Here is an 8,553-nt window from a genome sequence, read left to right as displayed (position 1 = left end):
GTAGTGTAGATTTTCCCCCCCTATATTCACAGGAGCAAAATAGTCACATGAGTTTATTTCTTCCCAGGCTATGGAATAGATATTGTACAAAATTAGTTATAATTTTATCTAGGTATAGTAGCTATATAATTTTACCTTTTATTTTCTTTCTAACCACAAGAAGAATTGTGTCGTAATATCATGTTGTTTTTATGTGCCATCAACTTGGCTTTGACTCATAGCAACTCTATGTAATAGCCCTCAACCCTGCCTTATCCTGAGCCAGTCTCACTGATTCTGAAACACCTACCACCCCCACCCCCACCTCCACCAATTACCCCAGTCATTGAGTCAATCCATTTCATTCAGAGTGTTCCTCTCCTGCTTTGTCCCTTCACCCTTCCAAGCATGATGTCCTTCTCCAAGGACTGTTCACTCCTGGCAACATCCCCCAAATATGTGAGATGGAGCTTCAAAATCCTAGCCTCCAAGGAGAAACTTGTCTCCAAGACAGACCATTTGTTCTCTTGGTGGTCCATGGTATGTTCAAGATTCTCCTTCAGCACCACAACTCGAAGACATCAATTTTTTTTCTGTCATTCTTAGTCCTTGTCCGGATCTCTAATGCATAGCAAGTAATTGTGAAGACGATGGCCCAGATCAGGTGCACCTTAGTTCCTAGACTGACATCATTACTCTTTAGGACTTTGGAGAGATCTCTGACAGCAGACTTTGCCAGTGCAATTTGTCTTTTGAATTCTTGACTGCTGGTGCCACGAGTGTTAATTGTGGAGCTGAGCAAGGTGAAATTGTTAACAACCATTGATGTGGACAACCAGGATGCTGATGTAACCAAGGTCGTATTCTGTGAGTTGATCATCTTTACCCTGAAGAATATTGAGGACAAAGAAGAGGATTGCAAATATTTGAAAGGAGTTAATCTTGTCTTGTGATACTCTAAGGTATGCAACTTCTCAGGTGTTGAATTGAAGCTTCGAGACTTTAGGAAATGTAAGAACTAGGAGAATATTTTTTTTTAGGAGAATATTTCTAAGGCTACGTGAGAAGCTGGAAATGAAAAAAACAAAAACAAAAACAAAAAAAACCCCCAACAAAACAGTGATCTCCCCTTAGCTGGACTTGTTAGAGCAAGGCTGGACTGCTTGTTACAGACATTGCCAAGGAAAATCAAGCTCTCCACGGGGGTTTGACCAGCTATATTCTCACTTCAATTGTGAAATTCTAAAATTATTCTTAATTTATAATATCTGTTTATTGACTTTCTAGTATATTGACACCAGAGTATTAAGAGCCTAATTAATAACTAACAAATCAAAGTTTAAAAACCTTTGGCTGTTGAAATCCAGCTAGGCCTTTTATGTTTAAAACCCAAAGCCTAAAAATGCCTGGCTTCTAAAGAGATTACAAAGTTGACTGTAGATTATTGATAGTGTTTGAAAATGTATCTTTGAAAAGGAAAGTTTTTCAGGAACCACTGAATTAGAATAAAGAAGTCCTTGAGAATAAAGGGGACTTAAGAATAAAAGAGTCCTTGGAATTTGTAAAAAGTTTATTTTTCCTCTCAATGCCAAGTTTATGCTAAGCAATTTTATTTCAATAATTATTTATCTATTTGTTGTCTAAGGATTTAGTATGTAAAGCAAGAGGAATGTAAAAACACCCCTTGGAAGAGTACAGAAGAAGAAAAGAAAGTAGGTCAAATTGTCCAAAGTTCTTTTTCTGTGTGGCATTTCCTGTTAAAATTTATCTTTCACTTTGAGTATTTTTATTGAACTTGGTTGTGTTTGTTTTAACCGATCTTTGACTTCCAAATGTTTATAGAACATGAAGTGTTCTTAACCTCCCAATAGTAGAATAGGCACAATAGTAAATCAATTTTTATCAGAAGAATATTTCCATTACACTAGAGGGAAAAATTGTTGTTGTTGTTGTTGTTGTTAGGTACTGTCAAGTTGAGTATGACTCATAGTGACCCTCTGAACAAAAGATCTGAACCCTGCTCTATCATGTGCCATCCTCAACTTCCTGACACACAAGAGCCCATTGTGATAGTCACTCTATCAATTAACCTGGCTGAGGGTCTTTCTCTCCTTTGCTGTCCCTCCACCCTTCCCAGCATCATGCGCCTCTCCAAAGAATAGCCCCTCTTAGAAACAGGCCCAAAGTATGTGAGGCAACCTCATCATTCTTGCCTCCAAAAAGCACTCTGGTTGCACCCTCTCCCAGCCCTTCAAGATATATCTTTTTGTTCTTTTGGCCATTATTAGATGTTCAGTGCTCTTTTCCAACACCACAACTTAAAGATGCTAATTCTTTTTCTGTCGTCCTTACTCTCAGATGCTAGCACGTGATCAGAAAGACTATGGCCCAAATCAGATGCACCTTATTCCCCACACTGATATCATTACTCCTTAATAATTTGGAGGGGTCCCTAACTGCAGGTTTTCCCAGAGCAATACATTTCCTATTTCCTGACTGCTGGTACCAAGCACGATGAAGCTTGACAGTTTCAATCTCTTCTCCATCATAATGTTGTGTATTGGTCCTGTGGTAAGAATCCTTGTCTTCTTGACATTGAGATACAATCCATACAGAAGGCTGCATTCCTTGACCTTCTGCAACAGTTGCTTCAAGTCCACCTCACTTTCCACAAGCAAGATTGTGTCATCTGTGATGCCACATTTCTCTTCATAGAGTTCAGCTTCTCAGATAATTTGCTCAGCATATGTGTTTGGGGAGAACATTATTCTAAGCAGTACAGTGCTTGTTTGTTAGTTTGTTGTACTGAGAAAACTTGGAGTTGCTGTAATACTGAAAGTTGTGCTACTCGTGTGTCAAATGCTCTAGCGGTTACCTTACCCATGGTGTACAGGGTTTGGTTGAGCTCCCTTATTAAGACAGAGTAGGAAGCAGAATGGACCATCTACTTCCTAAATAATAGGCCTTTGAAAACCATATAAACACCACAGAAATAAGGATCGTTATAGTAGTGTGGTGGTAGATCCCTGATTGGAAGCAAGTTGAAATGAGAAAAAACAGTAACAAACATAAGAATTAGAACATGGAATGTACATACCTTGAATGTTGAAAAACTGGAAAGTGATAAAAATGAAATAAAACACATGAACATTGACATACTAGGCATTAGTGAGATGAGATGGACAAGCTTTGGCCACTTGGAATCAGATTAAAAATATGATATACTATACAGGGAATGAAAAACAGAAGAATGGTGTTGCATTTATAGTCAAAAGGTTAATTATAAGTTCTATCCTGAAATACAATGTTGTGAGTGATAGGATAATATCTGTACATATGAAAGGAAAAAACAGTAACCACATTTAAATATTAGAGCCAAATAGATTGTGTAAGTATTGGATTGTTTTTCAACAACGAAGAAAATTTGGTAGAGGGACAGCACAGGAGGGGAAGACCCTCAATGAAGTGGATTGATTCAGTGACTGGGGTAATTGGTGTGTCAGAGGCAATGCGATTGGCACAGGATAGAGCAGGGTTTAGGGCTGTTGTACATAGGGTCGCTATGAGTCGCAAACGACTCGACAGCACATAACAACAACAACAGTTATTAAATTCCAACCCCCCCCCGTAAGGAATGGAAGAACAAATTCAATCATCAAGTTGCAATATTTAAGGATGCTTTGGGCAGAATATGAAATGATCCAGAAAGCATAAAAAGAAGATGGAAGGAATTTACATAGTCACTGTACCAAAAGGAATTGGCTGACACAGAAGAATTTCATGAAACAGCATATGAGCAAGAGCCTGTGGTGATGAAGGAAGAAGTTCAAGCTGCTCTGAAAGAATTAGCAAAAAATCAAGGCCCCAGGAATTGACAGTATACCAACTGACATATTTCCTCAAACAGACACTGCCCTGGATGTGCTCACCAAGTTGTGCGATGAAGTCTGGGGGACAACCATCCAGCCAACTGACTGGAAGAGTGTGGAAATTATTGAACAATATCATTGATATCACATGCAAGCAAGATTCTGCTGAAAATTATCCAAAAATATCTGGAACACATCAACAGACAACTGTGAGATGGAGATGTGCAGTCTGGGTTTAGAAGAGGCTCTGGTAGTAGGTATTGTAGCTATTATTAGATTGATCTTGGCTGAAAGCAGAGAGCACCAGAGGAATGCCTCTCTGTGTTTCATTGACTATGCGAAGGCATTTGACTGTGTGGTCCACAACAAACTGTGACTAACTCTGAGAAGAATGGGAATCCCAGAACACTTGATTGTGCTTGTGCAAAACATATAGTTGAACTCGGAGGCAGTCATCAGAACAGAACAAGGAAACACTGCATGGCTCAAGATTGGGAAGGGTGCACTCTGGGGCTGTGCCTTATCTCCATACTTTTTCTATCTATATATGGAACAGATTGTCCAGGAGCCTGAGCTCTATGAGGAGGAGTGTGGCATCAGAAGTAGAGGAAGACTCATTAACAACATACATTATGCAGATGACACAACTCTGCTTGCTGAAACTGAGGAGGATCTGAAGTCCTTGCTGCAGAAGGCCAAGGACTACAGCCCAAATATGGTTTGAAGCTCAACATCAAGAAAACAAAGATTTTTACCACTGGGCCAATTGGCAGCATTATGATAGATGGTGAAGAGACTGAGATTGTTAACAGCTTTAGTTTGCTTGGTACCATAATCAACACTCTTGGTACCAGCAGCCAGGAAATCAGAAGACAAATAGCATTGGGAAAGACTATTGTCAGGGACCTCTCCAGAGTATTGCAGAGCAACTATGTCAGTCTGGAGACTAAGGTGTGACTGATCCACGGCATAGTCTTTGTGATTAATAGCTATGCATCATAAAGCTGGACAATAACTAGGGATGACAGAATGAGAAATAACGCCTTTGAGCAGTGGTGCTAGAGAAAAGTATTGAATATATCATAGATTGTTAAGATAGAAAACAGGTTCGTTTTGGAGAGGGTGATATCAGGCTGCTCCTTGGAGGCAAGTATTCTGAGGCTTTGTCTGACACACTTTGGACATGTTGCAAAGAGATTCTTGGAGAGGGACACCATGCTTAGAAGGTTGGAGGGACAGAGAAAGAGAGGAAGACCCCTCGATGAGATAGATTGACTAAGTGACTGGGGTAGTAGTGTAAGTATGTCAGAGACAATAATCTTGGCACAGGATAGAGCAGGGTTCAGGGTTGCTGTACTTTGGGTTACTATGAATTGCAAGCAACTTGACGGCACACAACAACAATATGTGTAAAATAAAAAAAGTGAATGGTTGCTGGGTCTTGATGTCAGAAAACTTCCTCGGCAAGTGTAGTTAGCGTAATATTAGAAGTGAAAGACTATGGACGATAACTCCTAAGGCATTATTTCATCTTTTCCAGCTCTGTACTTCCAATATTAAACACAATCCCCAGAGCACAGTAGACACTCAGCACATGTTTTGGGATAAGTACATTTTCCTCAAGAAAAACAGCTCTCATTTTCAGATCCCTCCTCTCCCCGAATACTGAGACCATGTCTATGTGACTGATTGAAAAGTGAAAATTCTAGTCATCATTTGGTTGTTGTATATCGAGGCTGCCAAATCATTTACTTGACTGATGATTATTTCCACAGAATTGACTGACTGCTTTGGCTCAGGGTAGACATAGCATGAGTCATATGGTGCAGCTCTTGTCAGTCAATGACTTCATTTCCATGTATAACCAGCTTGACTTATGTCGGTCTCCTCAATCACACACATAAATTATGACAGCCCAAGAGTTGGTACTTGGGCATTTTCTTACTGAAGTGCTGGTTAGTGATACTGAATACGTGGGATTTTAATTGTGATGGGCATACTTTCAGGTGGCCTCGGTGATTTCTAGTATTTGGTTTTGTGACCATGTATAAAATCTCTTCTCCTTGGCCTGTCATTTTTAATTAATAGCATGTGAGAAGAGAGGCGCTCTGGTGGCTGAGTGCACAGTGTATCGATCTGCTAACCAAAACACTGGCGGGTTCCATGCACCAGCCATTCCCTGGGAGAAATATGGGTAGTTTCTTCCTGTAAAGATTTACAACCTCAGAAACACATAGGAGGGTTGTGATTTACTGATTCCGTGACTGTAGATTAGTGGTTTTGTTTTTACTTATATAGTCATTGAGGTCTAAAGACACAGTATATAGTATGTTGTACTGCTAATCAAAGGGCCTTTCTCTCCAGTGGTTTGAATCTTCCAGTGACACCATGGGAGAAAGATGAGCAGTCTCTCTTGTTAAGGATTACAACCACAGAAGCTTGGAGGGTTGTTGAGAGAATTGGTAAGATGGCAATGAGTTTGAGTTTTTGGTTCTGTGTTTTTGTTTTGGTTTTAAAAAAATACATGATGTTGCTCTTGTGGTTATGCTGTTATGCAAGATGCTGGCTAGCTATAGATTTTTGTGATTAGATTTTTCTGTCCTTGCTGGCTCTGAGAAAGGAAGTTGCTACCATTTCTACAAACATGCTATTGTTGTGTGTACCATCAAGTCAGAACCGGCCCATAGCTGACACTCAAGCAGATTTTCAGAGGCAGTTAATCACATGAGAGATTGCCCATTCTTCTCCCACGGAGCAGCTGGTGGATTTGGACCACATGCCTTCAGGATTGCAGCACAATTTCTTAGCACTAGGCCAACAGAGCTCTGGCCAATTCTTTGAGTTTGCAAGTAGATCCTTTCCCAGACAAGTTTCCAAATGAGAACCTGGTTGCGACTTGATTACACTCTTTCAGTGTATCTATGTATATTCACCCTCCAGATCCACAGGACTGTGAGGTAACAAATGTGTATTGTTTGCCCTGGTAGTATGTTCGGCTGCTAATCAAAAGGTTAATGGTTTGAATCCTCTTGTGGAAGAAAGATAAGACAATTTCTCCAAGGGGGTGAAGGGTGAAAGCAGAGGGTTGAGGATGTGCAGGAAGCGGGGGGGATTAATTATGGGGTTGTACAATATGATGGGTGAGGGGAGGGAAATTTGAAGAATTTGGTCTGAAAAGCAATGTATTCATATTTTGTAAATAAACTAGTATAATAAAAAAATCTTCCTTTCTTATGCTGACCCTCTACCTTTTTAAGCATAATGCCCCTTTCCAAGGAATGACCCCTCCTCACATTTTACCCCAAAGTATGTGAGACAAAGCCTTGTTAACCTTGCTTCTAAGTAACACTCTGGTTGCAGTTTCTCCAAGACACATCTGATTGCTCTTTTGGCAGTCTGTGGGATAGTCGGTACTCTTCTCTAACACCACAATGCAAACACATCTATTTTTCTTCAGTGATCTTTATCATTGTCCATCTCTGAGATGCATGGCAAATGCTTAAATAAAACCATGGCCTGAATCAGGTGCACCAACTGACATCATCGCTTCTTAGTGCTTTGGAGAGGTCCTTGACAGCAGACTTTCTCAGTGCAATGCAACTTTTAATTTCTTAACTGCTGGTACCAAGGATGTTGATTGTGGATCAGAGTAAAATGAAATAATTGACAATTTCATTCTTTTATGTATTTATCATGATGTTGCCTATTGTCCCAGTAATGACAGGTTTTGTCTTCTTGATGTTGAGATGTAATCCGCATTGAAGGTCTTTGACCTTTTGCAGCAAATACTTTAAGTCCTCCTCACTTTTCAGCAGCCAAAGTTGTGCCATCTTCATAACAATGGTTGTTGATAGGTGTCCTCAGATATGCTTATAGTGAACCTGTCTACTACAGAATTAAACTGTCCATTCCTCTCCCATCTTCACAATCTCTACATAAGTATGTTATTGCAGCCACTGTGTCAATCACGTCATTGAAGCTCTTCCTCTCTTATGCTGACCTTCTACCTTTCCAATCATGATCTGTTTTTCCAGGGACTAGTTCTTTCTATTAACATGCCTATTATCTGTGAAACAGAGTCTTATTATTGTTGCTTCTAAAGAGCCCTCTGGCTTCATTTCTTTCAAGACAGATTTGTTTGTTCTTGTGACAGTCCATAGGATAGTAAATATTGTTCAAAAAGACCCCAATTCAAAGACATCAAATCTTGCTTATTCCTTGTTCAACTTTCACATACAAATGAGGAAATTGAAGATACCATAGCTTGAGTTGCATGCACCTTAGTTTTTAAATGGACATCTTTGCTCATTGGCACATTAAAGAGGTTCATGGCAGCAGTTTTGCCTACTGCAATGTATTTTTATTTCTTGACTGCTGCCACCATGAATGTTAATTGTGGATATCAGTAAAACAAAATTGTGACAGCTTCAGTATCATCTCCAGGTATCATGTTGTTGCCTACTGGTCCAATTGTGAGAATTTTTGTTTTCTTTGTGTTGAGGTATAATCCATACTGATGGCTATAGTCTTTGATCACAGTAAGAGTTTCAAGTCCTTGTCACTTTCAAAAAGTAAGATTGTGCCATCTTCTTATCTTAGATAGTTAATTTTCCTCCAATCTTGATATCACATCCCTCTTCATAGAGTCCAGCTTCTTGAACGATATGCTCTGCGTATGGATTGATAGATATGATGAAAGGATACA

Source organism: Elephantulus edwardii, unplaced genomic scaffold, assembly GCF_000299155.1.
Source record: "Elephantulus edwardii isolate Elephantulus edwardi_28Jun2011 unplaced genomic scaffold, EleEdw1.0 scaffold00264, whole genome shotgun sequence".
NCBI lineage: Eukaryota > Metazoa > Chordata > Mammalia > Macroscelidea > Macroscelididae > Elephantulus > Elephantulus edwardii.
The sequence above is the reverse complement of the archived record's forward strand: the minus strand, read 5'-3'. Positions refer to the sequence as shown.